This window comes from Armigeres subalbatus, chromosome 3 (assembly GCF_024139115.2).
Source record: "Armigeres subalbatus isolate Guangzhou_Male chromosome 3, GZ_Asu_2, whole genome shotgun sequence".
NCBI lineage: Eukaryota > Metazoa > Arthropoda > Insecta > Diptera > Culicidae > Armigeres > Armigeres subalbatus.
Window position 1 is genome coordinate 6,800,292 of NC_085141.1, and position 19,224 is coordinate 6,819,515.

Here is a 19,224-nt window from a genome sequence, read left to right on the forward strand (position 1 = left end):
CAGTTACAATATTCTCAGGATGTGGCATCGAAGTGGAGCCATTGCCCTAGTAACAATGTATTATGTGCAAACGTCCAATGGAACACAGCTGGTGATGGCATTTAGTGCACGACAATGCTCCGAGAGGTCGCCGACATGAATTAACGTTATCTCTGTTTGAACAGCACCTCTTTCTTCTATCTTCCTTGCCGCTCTTTTGATGGGGGCCACCAACACGGTTTCATTGTCATGCGGTCTGCATCGGGATTAACATAATCTGCGTCGATAAATATCGCCATTTCTGCATTGCAACACATTTCTCTATCTGTTCAGGTACCATCGAAATCAGCATCATGCTGATACAGCTGGTGCTGGTTGATCAAATAATAGGACATTGCCAGCCGGGAGGATGATGGTAATGATGATGAGGACGAGACCTGAGATCATCACTATGATATTGTGCACATGGCATAAATAATGCAAGCTTAATTAAATTTGTTTTAATTATTTCAATAAAATATATGAGTTTGTCACACATTTCTCGTGTGGGTGATGGTGATGTTGGGTGCATGCATTCTATTACGGGATTGAGGACATTGACGCCACTATTTCACTAAGCATTCATTTGAATTACATTCGAATACCGTTGAAGGTACAGTCGAGCCTCAAGCGCTTGTCCAAGTGAAAGTCCGTTCAATGGCAAAACATATTATGATCCTTTATCACTACAGTTTTATCAAAATATTTTCGGGGGTCGGGGGTAGTAATTGTCCTGGGTAAGATTGGGCCATCGCTGTCATAAACAGTCTGGAAGATGGATAACTAAAAGGGTTCTTATATATTATTTTTCTTGTCTTTACGTTAATTCCATTATACAGACATTCTAAGTTTTTGAAACAGTGCACCATTTGCACCCCCAATTGGCCCAGTGGAGAATGTTCTGATGGAATAACGGAAGGAGTTCCTGTACAATTTCCGAAGCCATTCCAGCAGAATTATTAGAAGTAAATAATAAGATAATCAGGTGTTGATGCATTGAAATAATATTAAAAAAATGTCAAGAAGAGTTAAACGCCCGATAACTAGAGTGAAAATGTTATCATGCCCTAATACTGAGATTTTTTTTACACAGGAGAGGTTTTCAAATAGCAGACAATAGAAATTTTTGTTTATTCATACAAACTTTTTGATAGTTGATTGAAAAAATATACAATTTTTAATTATTTTGCTTTTATTTTAGAGCGACCCATAATGATTTTCAGCCATCACAGGCCTATGGTTGAAATATCAAAGCTCGGCTCGCAAACGAAATAAAACGAATTTAAGTTTCCTAGCTATGAAACTCGCTAATAATTCTCCACCAAATACCACACAGCAAATCGCTATTCCATAGCCATAGCACATCCACAGCAGCGAGAGATCTTCCAATTTTACGCGCTTCCTCTGCATATCTCGATCGATTCTCGTGTCAAGGTCCTGGCTATAATATTCAAATAGTGCACCTTCGGCGAAGAATACTGCGGCATTTTGCTGAAACAATGTCATTAATCCAGAATCGAAAATGGGCATAACAAACACGTTTGCTTTTTTAATTTCTGCCTTAGAGCGACGATAGTGCTGGGCTACAACTGGAATTAAAAGGACACGACTCCACATGAATTCGAACAGCGGGTGCATAATAAAACAATGGTAACGATCGTTATCGTACTTCATGGAGATACTCTCACTTTCATCGATTGCAATGTAACAGATGTCAAGGTTTCTAAAACTCTCGGTCTCCATGCCTGTCTCCACCCAACAGCAGAATTCGTCCAGCTGACTAACCGTGTCCAGTTCCGGATAGAAGCGAGGATTCAACATAAATGCAATAATCAACGATTCATATGCCGTCATCAACACGACGCCCATCAACATGAAAAGGCCAATGACAAGCTGCTCCTGAGGTCGTTGGAAAATCCCCGGCTGGCTCATTACAGCACTAGTCAATGTGCTTTGAAGAGTTTTCATGAACTGTGCCCAGGTGAATCGCGCCGAACACCACATTCGGAAGCAGACCATCGCGGAGATCATCAACAGAGCAGCCATCCAGGTGGCCACGTCGAACGGATCACGCAATATTAACAACATGGGCTTTGGCTTGTTCAAGTATGGAACGAGTATCGGATAGTTGACGGATCGATGCATATAGAGCGGTATTCGGTAGACGTGTTGCTCTATCATATTATTCATGTGGATAAATGCGATCATGGACTTATCTTCGTCCAAACAAATGGATCCGTTGTGTCTGAAGATGAACATCTCGCTGAATGCTTTTTCCAGTTGGTCGGCCAGCTCTATCGAAAAACAGTGACCGGATAGGTCACGGGTCGCGTCTATTATAGGATTAGACTCGATACTTGTCCAAATATTGGAGATATTCATGAAATAATTGTAGTGGTAAATAATGGAATAAGATTCGTTGTGAACATGATAGATCGTGTTGTAGAGTTTGTTGTTGATAAAATCTTGTTTGATAACATTAATAAATTCGAAGGAAGTCACAACCACTTTTGTGTGATCTGATAAAAGATCGAAGTCTTTGAAATGTTCGATGAATAATAAAGAACATACTGAAAACATCGTTGTAAAATGTTTGGTGTCAGTAATCACAATAAGCGGATAATTAGTTGATCCAATAAAGTGATCTAATAAAAAAGCCAGTTGAGTACTGAGATTTGGTTCAAAGTAAATTAGTAACGAATGGCTTTTGAGACAGATGGCTGCTAAAGCTTGATGCAAATTACGTAAATCGTCAATTTTGAACCTAAAATCCACCATTGATTCTTGAACTGATGGCAATTCCCTCTTGAAACTATTATTTTTCAGATGGTTTATGTTAGAAACAGGTGCTGACAGAATTACGAACAACAGAACGTTGACGGTTTTCATGTTTTACTAGCAGTAGGATTTAACAACGCCTGTGAAGCTCGGGTTATATGAGGTATAAAATTGAAGAAAATCTCTTGGGATAGCGACATACAATTACTGCTATCGCCATGTTGATAAATAATACGCGCTTCGAAAAGCATGCATATCCCCACAGAGTGGAGTGAGGAATAATTGTACCACAAACCTATGATTGCATGATACTTGAAGGCTAACACTGATATCTACGTGCAACCCTTTATCTTTTGTATATTTTCTAAAAGCTCGGTTGTTTGGTAATTTAATTCAATCGAGTGACAGATGAAAGCAATGTTTTTTCCGTCCTTCTGGAATTGTTTGATTTAACTGCTTCTTTTCATTTTCATTATTTAGTTGTCAAATCAAATATTTTTATTTGGAAATTTTGTTTTGTGTTCCTTTGGATGTGCATGAAATTGCATAAGAAGTTGAAATGCACGAGTGGCTAACGAGGTGGCCTCTCACTCTGCGGATTGAAGTTCGATTCCCATGTTGGTCGTATTTTTAGCGGGCTTGGTAGTCATATGGCTACTGCTTCTGCCTCATACGCAGGAGGTCGTGGGTTCAATCCCAGGTCCATTCCATTCTCCTACTTTGTATCTTTCTCTTTATTTCTCATGTTCTAGCAATCGCTAGAACAGGAAATGGACTTCCATACCGTTTCCATTACTATTCCTATACCTTCAACTTGAGTATTCTAACAGTAATCTGCTAGAATTGGAAATGAAATATAGAGCTCGTTTCCTACATCCAATTAGAAATTCCATCAGTTACCTTCTCCTATCTATCACATTGGCAGCTCGTTAACCAAGACGGACCTCTGCCTCTCCAACCTAACCCAGAAATTCCAACAAATTCCGCATGAACTCGTGGCAAGTGCAGAGGTATATTCGGCTTGCAGTGGGCGAGTGATTGCATCAACATTTCCTCCCCCTTCCCTACATTGACTTGCATTCTGACGTGGCAGGCGCCAGTATGACTTAACAAATGAGATCACCAGTACTTGTACATTGCAGATGTGTGCTAGTCCCAAGCAAACATCTGTTGGTTCCCTGTGCAAGAACAGCTGATCTGGTCATAATGGAGTAGCAACTACGAGCAGTCAATCATTACATACATACATACATACATTACATCCTATGGATGTGCATGAAATTGCCTGCCGTGATCCAGTTCTTTGTTTAAGATTAGTTCCGTAATTATATTTTCTGACAAACGCACTAAATGACCTCGGTCATCATGATCTTAAACAGAGCGGATTTCATTACCTTCTGTATGTTTATGGTCATCACAAAATCACAACATATTTTTTCTGTGTAATGCTTGAACTTCTTCGAAAAAACAGCCTTATCACGTATACAACCTCAGCAGAAAAACAACTAAATCTTAAAACTAAAACTAAATCGTCTTGGTTGCAATAATTGCCATGCCTTTTTTTCTGTACTTCAAGTCTGCATGCCAGATGTTCTAAATGTACCCTTGGGTTCTGATAGTAAAAATTCGAAGTGCGAAGTGAGTAGTAAGAGGTGAAAAGAAATAAGTGAGAAGTGGAAAGTGATAGGTGAGAAATGATAAGTCAGAAGTGAGATATAAGAAGTTATGAATGAGAAGGGAAAAGTGAAAAATTAGAAGTGAGAAATAAATAGAGAGAAGTGAGAAGTTAAAAGTGAAAAGTGAGAAATTCGAAGTGTGCAGTGAAAACAGCAAAGTAAGAAGTGAGAAGTTAGAATTTATTTATGTATTTATTTATATAATTTATTTAATTGTGAGAAATGAGATGTGAGATGTTAGAAGTGAGAAATTCGAAATGCGAAGTAGTAGTGAGTGATAAGTTAGATATGAGAAATCAGATGTAAGGTATAAGAAGCTATGAGTGAGTAAGGAGAAGAGAAAGTGAAAAAAGAGAAGTGAGAAGTGCGAAGTGATATGTGTGAAGTGAGAAATGAATAGTGAGATATAAGAAGAGAGTAGTGGTAAGAGGGAGATGAAAACGAGATTAGCGAAAAGAAAAGTAAGACGTGAGAAGTGAGAAATGAGAATTGAGAAGTGAGTTGCTCGTCGACAATTGTCTTTCGCGCGTGACAGACGTTTCCCGCACAGTTGACGTAAATAACCAACAAAATTTCGTATACCTAGTGACGAAAATAAAGTGTAATTAGCGTAATATGTCGCACAGGAAGAACACCATTGTCATGGATTTCAGTGTCCTCCCGAGACGCCCTCCTTTGGCCCAGGTAAAGCAGTTTCTTGAGGAATCTCTCAAGCTTAACATGGCTGATGTGAAAAGCATCCAACTGCACAACCTCAATGACTGTGTGTTTGTTGAGATGAACAGCGCAGGCGTAGCCGCACGACTACAAAAAGAACATCACCTCAAACACTCATTTCACCGTCTCGGGGTATTCTATCATATTCCGATATACGTAGATGGTCCCACCACTACATTGAGGATTCATGATCTTCCTCCGAGAATGCCGAATGAAACCATATCGGACTGCCTAAAGCAATATGGTAAAGTTATCTTCGTACAGAACGAGACGTGGAAGAACTTTTTCCGGGAGTAGCAAACGGTGTAAGAGTGGTGCGAATGATGCTAGAGAAAGCAATACCATCTCGTATCGTTATCGATGACGAGCCCACGCTTGTAACTGGACAAAAACAAAACCAATCCCAAACGCGTCCTCCAGCAGCGACGGTTTCAACATCATCCAACAAACAACACAATAGCGACCCTCCGCCGATGCGAGCCGATGCAAGCGAAAGCGATGAGGACGACTATGAAGACGAAGAGAAAAACAACAACGACAGTGACGGTGATGGTGACGAACAAACTGATAACTTCATAGAGTCCGGTACTGGAGCCAGCGCGAAGAGGCGATTGTCTACTGCATCTGCAACAACAAGCGATAATCAAGAAGACAATATTCCCAAAAGATCGTGCAGTGATGTTATTGCTGATGCTGGTGATAGTGGAAAAAATTGTCATTCGGACTGGAAAGTATACAACACACGATCCAAGAAAAAATAATTAATTTTATTCAGAATGCATTGTATTTAATTGTTGTGAAATATTATCTCATGAGATGAACCAGCCGCGGGCTGAAAATCTCAAAAATAAAGATAAAAAAAAAGTGAGTTGCAAGAAAGGAGTAAGAAGAAATGTGGACCGAGGAACAAGCAGTAAAAACGAGATTCTATTTCCTCCTTTTCTTTTTCTTATTCTTGCTTCTATCTTCCTTCTTCTTTCAGTTTTATGTCTCTCCACTCACTTCTCACTACTCAATATCTTGCTTCTCACTTCCCAATTATCATCTCTCATTTCTTACTCCTTGCTCCTGTTCATGTCACTACTCACATTCTACTTCTCACTTCGAAACAATCACTTTTCACAGCCCGCTTTATTTACGTTCATCCTAATGTCATAAGGGTTGCTGACGTTTAATCATCTTTCGCATTCAAGCGCATAGGAAGGATAGGATTTGTTTTCATCGGGAAACGTTTCCCGATGAAAACAAATCCTATTCTGCCTATGCACTTGAAAGAGAAAGATGATTAAACGTCAGCAAGCTCTATTGCGAACCAGTCACTGCGAACCGGAAAAGTAAACACTTCAAATGGTCGTACACAATTAAAATTATCTGCTTGATGATTTATATTCATAACTTTCGTCTATAATTATTACAATTTATTGAACCGGTAACTATCAATGTATGATCCCTTATTAACCTTTTCAGGCACACGGGGTCATATATGACCCCAAAAGAAAAATAGATGTATAGAATCGCACAATGGATAAAAATGCTCACTGTCTTCAGCAAAATTACTTGAAATTAACTCCCCTGTCAGGGAAAAATATCAGGCAGGGGATATTAAGGGCTTACGTTAACCTAGAACGTCCTGAACACGGTGGAGTTAGGGAAGGGAAAATATTAGGTATATTTGTAGCGAATATAGATATAGATATCCGTATCCGTAGAGCTACTGTGATATACAACAAACTATTTTTAATCTTCCTTGGACGTACTGGCCATCCAAACTATCCTTGAGTTCGGGACTTGAGATCTACAGCTACAATAAAGCCTTTTCTCAGTCCTCAAAGCTTCAATATGCATTCAGTTGTATCCATTACAGTTCCTCGGAGCGCAAGATAGTTTTGAGATATTCTGAGTTATCCAAACTGTCCTTGAGATCGGGATTTGAGATCTACAGCTACAATAAAGCCTTTTTACAGTCCTCAAACCTTCAATATGCATTTAGTTTTATCCATTACAGCTCCTGGGAGGACAACAGATATTGTGAGATAGTTTTGAGACATTCTGGGTCATCCAAACTGTCCTTGAGATCGGGACTTGAGATCTACAGCTACAATAAAGCCTTTTTTCAGTCCCCAAAGCTTCAATATGCATTCCATTGTATCCATTACAGCTCCTGGGAGGGCAAAAGATATCGTAAGATAGTTTTGAGATATTCTGAGTCACCCAAACTGTCCTTGAGGTCGGGACTTGAGATCTACAGCTGTAATAAAGCATTTTTTTCAGTCCTCAAAGCTTCAATGTGCATTCAGTTATATCCATTACAGCTTCTAGGAGATCTCCCGGCTCAAAAATGCGATACTTGGAAAATTCTAGGTAATCAAAACTGTCTTGTAGCACAGAATCTACGTTCTTAAGCTTGCAAACTAGCGTTTTTTGCCATTCAATGTCTTGATTTTCTTTTAACTCTGTTCATCACATCTATTGGAAGAAGAAAAACCACTAAATTGATCTGAGATATTCTGAGTAATCCAAACTGTTCTTGTGTTCGAGACGTGCGATCATTATTTGTGACAGTAGCTTTTTCCTTCAACAAAATTTTAATACGAGTTCAACCACACCCGTTACATCTACTGGAAGCATAAAATGGATTGGCAGATAGTATAAATGTTCTAAGTCATCCAAACTATGCTTGAGGTGCAGTCAACAGTTGTAACCATGGCTTTTTCCACTACCCAAGCTTTTGATACGTATTCAACTATATGCTATTCTATATATGGATATTCTAGCTCATCATCTCACTATGTCTCTTGATCTTCAGGAATATGTTATGGACATGATTGAATACACAGCCAAGCTTGGAGTGACGCAAAAAGCTTGTGTCGTGGCTGTAGATCGCAAGTTCTGGACTCAAGGATAGTTCGGATGACCCAGGATATCTCAAAACCATCTCACCATGTCTGTTGATCTTCTGGAATATGTTATTGAATGCCAATGCAAGCTTGGAGTGACGAAAAAGCTTGTGTCCTGGTTGTAGTTCGCAAGTTCTAGACTCAAGGAAGATTTGGAAGACCTAGGATATCCCAAAAGGATCTGATAATGTTTCTTGATCTCCAGGAACATATTATGGAGATGGTTGAATGCATAGCCAAGCTTGGAATGACGAAAAAAGCTTGTGTTGTGGCTAGGGTCAGGTGCAGTCAAAAACGGGTCTTTTTTTCAAACTAGTGATAAATGAACGAGAGTGCCCAGAATGTTGATGCAAGCGTGGTCAATCATCATTAATCATCAGAAGTTAGTTTTGATACAATCGGATCACCAGGACATAGTTCCGGATGTTCCGGGAACCTGGTTCCCTGGGGTAGTGGACACTTTTCAAGTGGTGTAAAAAACAGTCTTGCGACACATCAAACTTCATGATTTTGAAAGACAAATTCAATACATGATTTTTTTGAGAGATTTGGGATACATTGGCCACGTCTGGATCTGGAATCTGGTTCCCTCAAATTTCGATTAGCTCCGAAACTCATCTTGCGACATATCAAACTTCATGATATTGAAAGACAAGCTCAATAGATGAATTTTTTAGCCATCAAATTTCGATTAGCACCAAAACTCATCTTACGACAAGTCAAACTTCATAATTTTGGAAGACGATAGAAGAGTTTTTTTTATAGGTTTTGGCCAATGTGACCAACGTCCTGAAGTGTTCCCGGGAACCTGGTTACCTCAGGGAATCGGACCGGAAATATTTTTTAACACTATTCTAGCATTGACTATACTATGTGGGGAAAATATGCTTCTTCTGGACATCCCTATCGACTCCAAAATGACCTCTATGACTAATGAAAGATGATATTATATGTGCAGCTCAAAACCGAATTTTTGAACTCACGACAATCAATTTTCTCCTATTAGTCGCATCTGGTGCGCTGTATAACGCATCTGGTTGCAAACAATGTGCACCAGTTGCGCAATGATGCGCTATAAGTTGAACGCGAATAAAATCGGTTTTCGCGACTTCGAAATTCGATTTTGAACTGGAATCTTAATATGCAAATTTTGCCGAAGAAAACTACGAAAAACCATGCGAATGGAAACCCGTTATGTCCGTACCAGTTCGTATAGGCCATATTTGCGATATTCCACTCAGTTTCGCCCAAACCAGATGTTCAAGGCTCTAGAAACTGTTCTGGAGTTTAGACCAATTGGTCTACCAGATCAACTGCGCTCGATAGATATTTGAAGTTGACCAATCATGTCCATACAAGTCCGTTGAACCCACGCGTATGATTTACAACTCAGATATACCCAAACCAGCTGTTCTTTTTCGCTTTTTGGCCCCGAAAGCCCTTAAAAATCCATTGTTAAGGTAATATACACCCATTCTTTATTTTTACACGGATTCTCGACAAAACGTTGATTTTTTTGACGTAGGACTTACGTCTTTCTTTACTATACTGTGTGCCATTTAGATTTTTGGAAATCGAGAGCGTTACGCTGAAATAGAAGATTTTGAGAGTTTTTAGCGGCTTTATCTTTCGATGATCTTAAGATTATTAACGATAAGTTATTGAAATTTTCAATTCTTGTCAAAGCCAATAAAAATTTCATATATAACCAATCACGTGTATTCCTAAGACGGACATCAGAATGCTGTATGTCACGAGCCTTCGAGTCCAACACAAGATTTTTTTTGTGTATTAAACAAGCTGTGCCTGCCGTATGTGAATCATTCCAGTTTGTGGCAGCAGCGCGTACTGATATGCTTTTTGCTCTCGCATTTTTCTCGTTTATTCGCTGTCTTGACGTACACAGCATGGGGGAGGTTCCTTCATCAGTGCTGCCACCTGGAAAAGTTTAGAGAAAAAGTAGAACCTTGGAAACTTGACATGGCATGATATAGGAAATGAGAATTGAAATGTCTCTAGAAAGTTATATAACAATTTTTAGTCAAACAATTTTTAGTTTGTGGGGTTAGAAATTCAACAATCTTAAGCATTAACTGCTTATTCAAAAAAAATATAAAATTCGAGATATCATGTCTATTTTGTGTGGTTTTAAAATTCTAACCCCGTAAACCAAGATTTTTTTTGAGAAACGTCCTTAATTTTTGTTTTATAACAAAAATAAACTTCATTTCCTATACCACACCGTGTGAAATTTCAATGATTCTACTTTTTCTCTCGATGACAGCTGGTGGTCTTCTCCTCCCCTATGCAGTAGCCAGCAGTAGAATATGCATGAAAGAGGAGGACGCTTTTTTGTCATTCTATGCTTGATGATGGTCGGATGCAGTGGTGTCGGTTGCGATTGATGCTCGGAGGTCACGGCTAGAGGCCGATGATGGCTGAAGCTGCGATGGCAGCGGTGGTGGACGAAGAAGAATAAAATTAGCCCAGACAGATTTGGTCTGCTCATCCAGGAAAAGTTATTGGTTTCCTACTCCACATCCTTCCGGGATGGGAACAAGTCATGGCCATATGGCATATGACTGAACATACGTCAAGGTGTGGTTGGTACTACACAACACGTACATTAAAATAAAATTATACCAACAGTTCAGATTCTCCAGCAAAAACAAATCAAATACACTGATGATAATAAAAAAATTAATAAAAATAATTACTTTCATTTATTCGCAGATTGATACACAATCAATTAAATGATGCACAATCAGCAATGGTGCTGATAATTATTCAAGATTAGAAAATTTCGCGGTATTACATGACAATGTTTTAGAAAAATCCGTAAAGATAATTTCCAGAAAAATATTGTAATAAACATTATTTTATACTTTGGTTTTTATTTTCTGATAAATTATATCATTAAACTTGACTAGGAGTTTGGAGCCACAACATTAAATAATTTTTCGTTGACGTATTAGCAGAACTTCCTCTCTTTTAGTAGGGTTACGGCTCCTTGACTTGTTTATTATTTTTGTGATTTTTCCAGCAGTGAGCACACATGTTAGAAACAAGAAGCAACGAAATTGATGCTGTATTTCTTTGTTTCGCAGCCCTGCAAAAAAAAACCATTCACACCAACACAAAGCAGCCGCATTCCAACACATGATACATAGACTCGAGACTTTTCCACTTAGCGTTACAGGGAAACAGAAAGAATTAAATTACATTTTTGAAACAGCTAGACTAAACGGATACTCAACTAGAACTATTCAAGCTATTACAGACAAACATAGAAAAACCCAGTACAATATCCGCTAATTTTGAGCATAATATAACCAGACCATTACGCTCTAAATTTAGAAAAATTGGTATCGAATTAGTTTTCAGTAGCAGGAACAACCAACTGAAGACACTACTTGGAAGCACAAAAGACCCCGTTGACGCATTAGGAAAATCTGGAGTTTATAAAATATCATGCCCACACTGTGACAAAATCTACATAGGACAGACAAAACGAACACTAGACACAAGGTTCAAAGAACATTTGGCAGAAGTAACTAAAGCAAACAAAGACACTGAAAAAGGTATACATTATCATTTCAAATCTAAAGTAGCCGAACATATATTTAACGAAGATCATCAATTAACCAAAGACAACATATCACTTCTCAGACAAATACAAAATCCTTGGGAACTTGACGTAGCGGAAAGCTTAGAAATTTACAAACAAAAACAATTAAACTTACTTAACAAAGATCAAGGAAACGGATATACCTGGCTGTTTAGATTACTACCCACGGGACGACGACGAATCGGTCCAAGCGACATGCCCTAATTTTTACCTGCAGTTCTACCTACACACCATATTTAAAGTTAATGAGCAATGTTTTTCTTCAGTCGATAACAAACACTGAAGAAGTTTCCAAGTAGGAAACGAAATACGTATCTGCTTGTTGATACATAAAAAGTTAATAGTGGAAGTAAATGGAAGAATAATAGTCTTTTAACCTTGTAGCATTTCCCCTAAGACGCTCTAAAATAATTAATCATGTTGATTCAGTGTTATCTGTTTAGATGTAGACTAAATAAATGAAACGAATTCTTTGTTTCGCGATAAGATGAATATAAAAAAAATTACAGTGAGAAGAGAAAAATGAAGAGTGAGGAGTGAGACGTCTTTCTTCTCATTCCTAATTTTTCACTTTTCAAATCAACTATTCGGCCAAATGTCCTATTCGGCCAAATAACCCTTTCGGCACAAAGGACTTTCGTCCTAATGTTCCAAATGGTATATTCGGCCAAATAACTTTCGGCCAAATGGCTTTCGACCGAATGGGTTCTTTATCTTTTGGAAAAATCAATTTTTTTATAACTTACATGAAAAAATAAATTATTCCAATGGTATTTTTGAATAACTAATTAAATTGTTCATCAAGTACATTTTAAATCATATAAATTCAAGCATTTTACATCGAGAAACATTCAAAACAAAAAGTGGGGATCATGTGTGTCCAGTTTACCCCTACAGTTTTGATGTAAATTCAAGACAAAATTTTCAAAACGACTTATCTGCTTTTGTAAACAAAGATTCGAACGACGATTTGACGAATCTGATAGCTCTCCCACGCAAACCAACACCATCAATAGGTAGATGAAGGATTCCGCTACCTGTTGATGGTGTTGGTTTGCGTGGGAGAGCTATCAGATTCGTCAAATCGTCGTTTGAATCTTTGTTTACAAAAGCAGATAAGTCGTTTTGAAAATTTTGTCTTGAATTTTAATGTTTGTTTGCTCAACATTCTGTAGCGACGCTACTGTCGCTACAGAATGTTGACGCATACTGTCCGCAAAATTGCACTGGAACACTCAGTTGGGCAACAAAATAACTTTTCTCAGTGATATAATAATGACAGATGATAAAAATTGCTGTGTTTCACTGGTCAAAACGCCCCAGTGTGGGCAGGACGATATGCCCTTACCAACTTAGACACAAGCGCGGCCAGCTTGCAGCAATTGCTTCCAAATGATATGGAAACTATGTTATGATGTTTTTTAATGTCAAGTCAAGCACATAAGGATTTGTAACCTTTTTATTATGGGCTAACTAAGCAAGGCTAACTGAAGACCCACAATTATTCTTTATTTCATATAATTACTTATTTTATGGATATGCATACTTTACGAAGCACGAATATTTATCAATAGAACAGTAATTATATGTCGCTCTTGCTATCCCAAGAGTTTTTCATCAATTTTATACCTCATGTAATTCACTGGAAACAGAACCTCATCCTAGTGCTAGTAAAATATGGAAACCTTTCGAGTTCTGTTGTTCGTAATTTTGTTACTACCTGTTTCTAACATGAGAGAAAAAACATCAGATCAAGAATCAGTGGTGGATATTACGTCTAAAACCGACAATTCACGTAATTTGCACCAAACTCTAGCAGCTATCTGTCCCACGATCCATTCTTTACTAATTTTCTACGAACCGAATCTTAGTCCTCCACTCGCTTCCTTATTAGATACTTTTTTAGGATCAACTAATTATCCACATGTTTTAACTACGCATACCGAACATTTCGCAACGATATTTCCCGAGTGTTCTTTGTTATTCATCGAACATTTCAACGATTTCCATCATTTATCGGATCATACAAAAGTGGTTGTGACTTCCTTCGCTTCCATTAATGTTCTGAAAGAAGATTTTATCAACAACAAACTCTACAACACGATTTATCATGTTCACAACGAATCTTATTCCATTATTTACCACTACAACTATTTCATGAAGACCTCTAACATCTGGACAAGTATCGAGTCCAATCCTATAATAGACGCGACCCGTGACCTATCCGGTCACTGTTTTTCGATAGAGCTAGCCGACCAACTGGAAAAAGCATTCAGCGAGATGTTCATCTCCAGACACAACGGATCCATTTGTATGGACGAAGATAAATCCATGATCGTATATGTCCACATGAATAATATAATAGAAAATGATATCTACCGACTACCGATCTATATGCACCGATCAGTCAACTATCCGGTGCTCGTTCCATATTTGAACAAACCAAAGCCCATGTTGTTAATATTGCGGGATCCGTTCGACGTGGCCACCTGGATGGCTGCTCTGTTGATGATCCTCGCGATGGTCTGCTTCCGAATGTGGTGCTCGAAGCGATTCACCTGGGAACAGTTCAAGAAAACTCTTCAAAGCACATTGACTAGTGCTGTGCTGAGCCAGCCGAGGTTTTTCCATCAACCCCAGGAGCAGCTTGTCATAGGCGCCTTCATGCTGATGGGCGTCGTGTTGATGACGGCATATGAATCGTTGATTATTGCCTATATGTTAAACCCCCGCTTCTATCCTGAACTGGACACGGTCAGTCAACTTGACGAATTCTGCTGTTGGGTAGAGACAGGCATAGAAACCGTGAGTTTTGTATACCTGGATGTCTGCGTCATTACAATCGATGAATATGAGAACATCTCCTTGAAGTACGATACCGATCGTTACCATTGTTTTCTTATGCACCCACTGTACGAATTCATGTGGGATCGTGTCCTGCTGATTCCAGTGGTAGTACAGCACTATCGTCTTTCTAAGGCAGAAATTAAAAAGGCAAATGTGTTTGTTATGACCATTTTCGATGTTGGAATAATGACAGTGTTTCAGTCCAATGCCGCAGTATTCTTCGCAGAAGGTGCACTGTTTGAATATTATAGTCAGGATCCGGGTACAAGAATCAACAGGAACACGCAGAGGAAGCCCATTCAGATGAAAGATCTCTCACTGCTGTGGATATGCTACGGTTGTGGGATAGCGATTTGTAGTGCGGTGTTTGCTGGAGAATTGTTAGCGAGTTACATATCTGAGAAATTTATTATATATCGTTTACCAGCCAAGCTTTGATATTTTAACCGTGCCCCCGTGAGCACTATTAGCACACATTAGCACACAATTAGAATGGAATCAATAAATATGTTTATAATATTCTTAAATGTTGAGATGATAACGAGTGGTAACTCCTACACAACAAGACCACTTAAAGTCCGTCACGAAATCCTCTATAAGGAAACGAATACACCGCAGGAAGAAAAAGCAGTATAGCTATTATACACAATTGCCCAGTGTCGTTCATTTTGAATGGAAATACACTATTTTGGAATAAAATTATTTTCTTGTAATATTGTTGGTTTTTCTTGAAAATTATTAGACCATAGGTATAACGACTAGAATGTTAGATTATTGATAAACACTTCGAAACTACATTGCACACTAAGAAAATCCGATTTCAAAGGTAGAAAAAATTGATAACTTTCTCTACGAACAACTTACGGAAGAGATCAAGGGTTTATTCAAATGGGATTTTTTTAAGGAATTCAGGGAGTGTTGTTTCATGGACGAGGAACACTTCTGTATGTAGTTATTGAGCTCGTTTTGCCCCAATGTCCCATATATCACGAGTTTTCAAATTTTTGTCATTTTATCTTTAAGACGTTGTTCTAAAATTTTGTTTATCTGTTCACTGTGAGAAATTGCTGGAAATTTAAGGGATTTTGGGGTCAAATAAGCATCAAAGTGCATTTTATGTAAAACTAGCTGACCCGGCGAACTTTGTCTCGCCTAAAACTAATCAATTGCTGATATTTTTTTTACTTACACAATTTATCTAAAAAACAAACCGGTTTTTCAAAATATTTTTTTCTTTTTTTTGACATTATTTTATTATGACACTTTTCGAATTAGTTTAGTAGCCAAACCAAAATTAACAAAAATCGATCTTTCCGTTATCATCATCAGATAATTTCAACTTAGATGACATGATTTGAAATTATCATACAAAAAGCACGACAAAACATTTCATCGGAGAGATTTTATTTCGATTGTCATTTTTTTTCAACTTCATCGTAAATAAGAAAATAAAGGGAGAGGGAAAGCAAAAATTGAGCTGTCTATTCTTGAGTCATGCGCGGTCGTACAAATGCCAACTTTGTTTTATATATATATATATAGAAGATTTCTTGTATTCTGTAAAACTTAATAATATTTACAGATAATTGTTGATATTATTGGCCCAATGTGTTGAACAGATAATGATAAATGTTTGCCGAACAAAAACTTATGAAGTAAATCATTTTGCAAATGTTTCATTTTGTTAGTTATTGAGTAAAAAACGATTTTTCAAAACTTTTCAATAGCACAGATGCCAAACATTTCCAAACCATACCCGATAGCATAGCTAGACAAGAATAGTCATAGTTCATCAGTCTTTATGTGATCATAGAGGTGATGGGTGATACTCTTTTTTCCTAACTTTTTGCCCCAAATTCTCAAATTCTGGACAAAATGGGGAATTGGTGTGTCCAAACCGATGTAAATACTTCCAAAAGCATCCGTGACCCGACAGGAACTACGTCAGGTAGAAAATTAATTTCGCTATGCTTTCTGTTCATTCACGTCGACGTACTGTTGTTTGGCATGATCCTCGCTATTGTGATCATTGTCTTCGACGACTTTTCACGACTTCTTCGAGTGTCTCGCCCATCACTGTAATGGTCTGCAAAAGTAAAACCCACGTTTTTCTCTTTCCTGGGCAGCCGCAGTGTCAGGACTCCATCATACATCCCGTTTCAAAGGGTTGGGCCGAGTATGGAGCCCTGAGGAACACCCGCTGTAACACGCAGCGACTTTTGCCCTTCGTTCGTGTCATACACCAGGACTCTGCTCTCGAAGTAGCTCTTTAGGATGTGGCAAAGATATTCGGGAGCCCGCATTCTGTGCAGCGCAGTGGCAATGGCTTCAAAGCTGGCGGTTTTGGCAGCAGTAACAGCTTCTAGGTCTTCCACATTTCTGGAAAGTTACCCTCGTCCTGGCACTTCTGAACCATCTGAACCATCTGAACCGCGTGCTTTCTACATTTTCAGGTGCTTCGCAGCTTTTACCAGCTCGTCATTGGACACTTGCCGACCCTCGGAAATTGCTCCTTCTTCTTCGCCGTGCGGTATCGGCGGCTACGTAGTCGGATCGTGTCCCACGATTTCCTTCAGCATAACTGGGCACATTTCAGCTGGTGTCGATGGTCCTTTGATCTTCGACATTACAATGCGGTACGCGTCATCCCAGGGATTGGCGTCTGCTTCTCGGCATAGCTCTTTGCAGCTAGTCCTTGCTAATCCTGATTGCCCGTTCCAATGCGGTTCTAGCTTCCCGGAACACCGCCTTGCGCTCCTCTTTCTCTGATTCCGTCCTCGCTCCTCTATGCCCGCCTGCTGGATCTGAGACAAGCAGCGCGTAGCGCACTGAGCCTCTCGTTCCACCAGTAGGCTGGACGCCGATTGCTCCCAGGCTCCAGTTTTGGCGGCATTGCGGCATCACAAGCCGTTATCATCCTTCTTATCAGTTCGGCAGCATCAACGTTCTCGAAATTGTTGTCAACAAAGAGGTCCTTGTCGAAGGCTTTAGTCTTCCACTTCTGCTCAACGGTCAATCTTCTCCGTGTTATCGCAGGGTTTCGTTGCCCAATACAATAGCGAATCGCCTAGTGATCGCTCTGGGTGTACTCTTCGCTAACTCTCCAGTTCATGTTCGCCATCAACGAAGGACTGCAGAACGTGACATCGATAATAGACTTCCTCCCGTCTCTCCGAAATGTGCTTACGGAGCCTTCATTGCACAGTCGTACATCTAGCTTCGCCAGAGCTTCCTGGAGAATACACCCTCTCGTGTTGGTGACTCTGCTGCCGCACACGACAGCCAGGCATTAACATCACCTCCCATTCCGGTTAACCGCTCTACCATCTGGCTAAACTGCTACACTGTCCACCTTGGAGGCGCATAGCAACTGCATACGTAAACGCCGTTGATTTTGACGATCACGAATCCCTCACATGAACTCTCTACCACTTCTTGGATAGGAAATCTGCCCATAACTTGTATCACAGCCATTCCCGTTATATCAGCCACCCAGTTGCCGTTATCAGGTGTAACTCGATACGGCTCTGCAATTAACGCTACGTCACACATCGTTTCTGTTGTTGTCGCCTTCTTATATGCAGGGCATTTGGTCTTTGCGTCCTAGTCTTTCGCAAAATGACCTGTTTCTCCGTATTTCCAACACTTGTTGAATCTGTCCGGACCTGTACAAGCTCCTTCCCGGTGTCTGAAGCCACATAACATATGGGTAACTCGGGCTCAAAAAGCTGTACCCAAGTACAGATTCAAAGGTGGTATAGAGAACATCGTAACGTCAAAGGCATTATACCAGTTCACATTCGAAACACGGAAAAAAATATAGTAAACACAACCAAACCTTACACGGTTAGATGACTTTGCCCATTAATAGGTACTGTTTTTTGTTGATATTATTTCCACCGTGAAAAAGTCACTCATTTTGAACTTGAGGAACGTACACTTCTTAGTTGCTACACCGTGATTGACCAGAACAATGGTAATAGACTAGACTTTCAATGGTCAATTATGACGCCGGTCACGTCCTTAAAGTAATCGGGGATGGGGAGGAATGTTGATGCAGTTACTCGCCCCACTGCAAGCCAAGAACATCTTTGCACTTGCTACGAGTTCATGCGGAATTTGATTGGAATTAGGAGGTTAGGTTCTATGGCAGAGGATCGTTTTGGTTAACGAATTGCCGATGTGATAGGAAAGAAATGATTATATATTCTTATTGATATGCAGGAAACGCGCTTTTCTGTTCATTTTCAATTCTAACAGAATGATAGAACAGCTCTTAAAGGAATAGTTAGAAGATGGAAACGGTATGGGACTCCATTTTCAGTTCTAACGATTGCAAGAACTTGTATAGTATTCCCGGAGACGAGCCAGCCTCGGGCTGAAAGTCTCCTTAATAAAGACACAAAAAAAAAAAAACTTGTATAGTATATAGAAAGATGCAAAATGGGAAGATAATGGAACGGGCCTAGGATTGAACCCACGACCCAGACAGATGCGGTAGCCATATGACCACCAAGCACGTTTCATTATTCCCACCGTGAAAAATCCAACAAACAATTAAAGCTGAATAAGCTAGTTTTTTAGCTGAAGAAAACTATTTTTGGCTATATAAGCGCTTCACTCACCTTTAATGTTTGTTGGGAAGTCACCCATTCTACTTTGA

At 39.3% G+C, this 19,224-nt stretch overlaps 1 protein-coding gene and 1 pseudogene across 1 annotated transcript in view; both read left to right on the top strand.

Moving 5' to 3' along the window:
- Positions 1 to 19,224, top strand: part of LOC134220720 (uncharacterized protein CG43867-like) — an 840,013-nt gene that overhangs the window by 196,032 nt on the left and 624,757 nt on the right.
- LOC134221445 (uncharacterized) lies at positions 5,088 to 5,977 on the top strand (annotated as a pseudogene).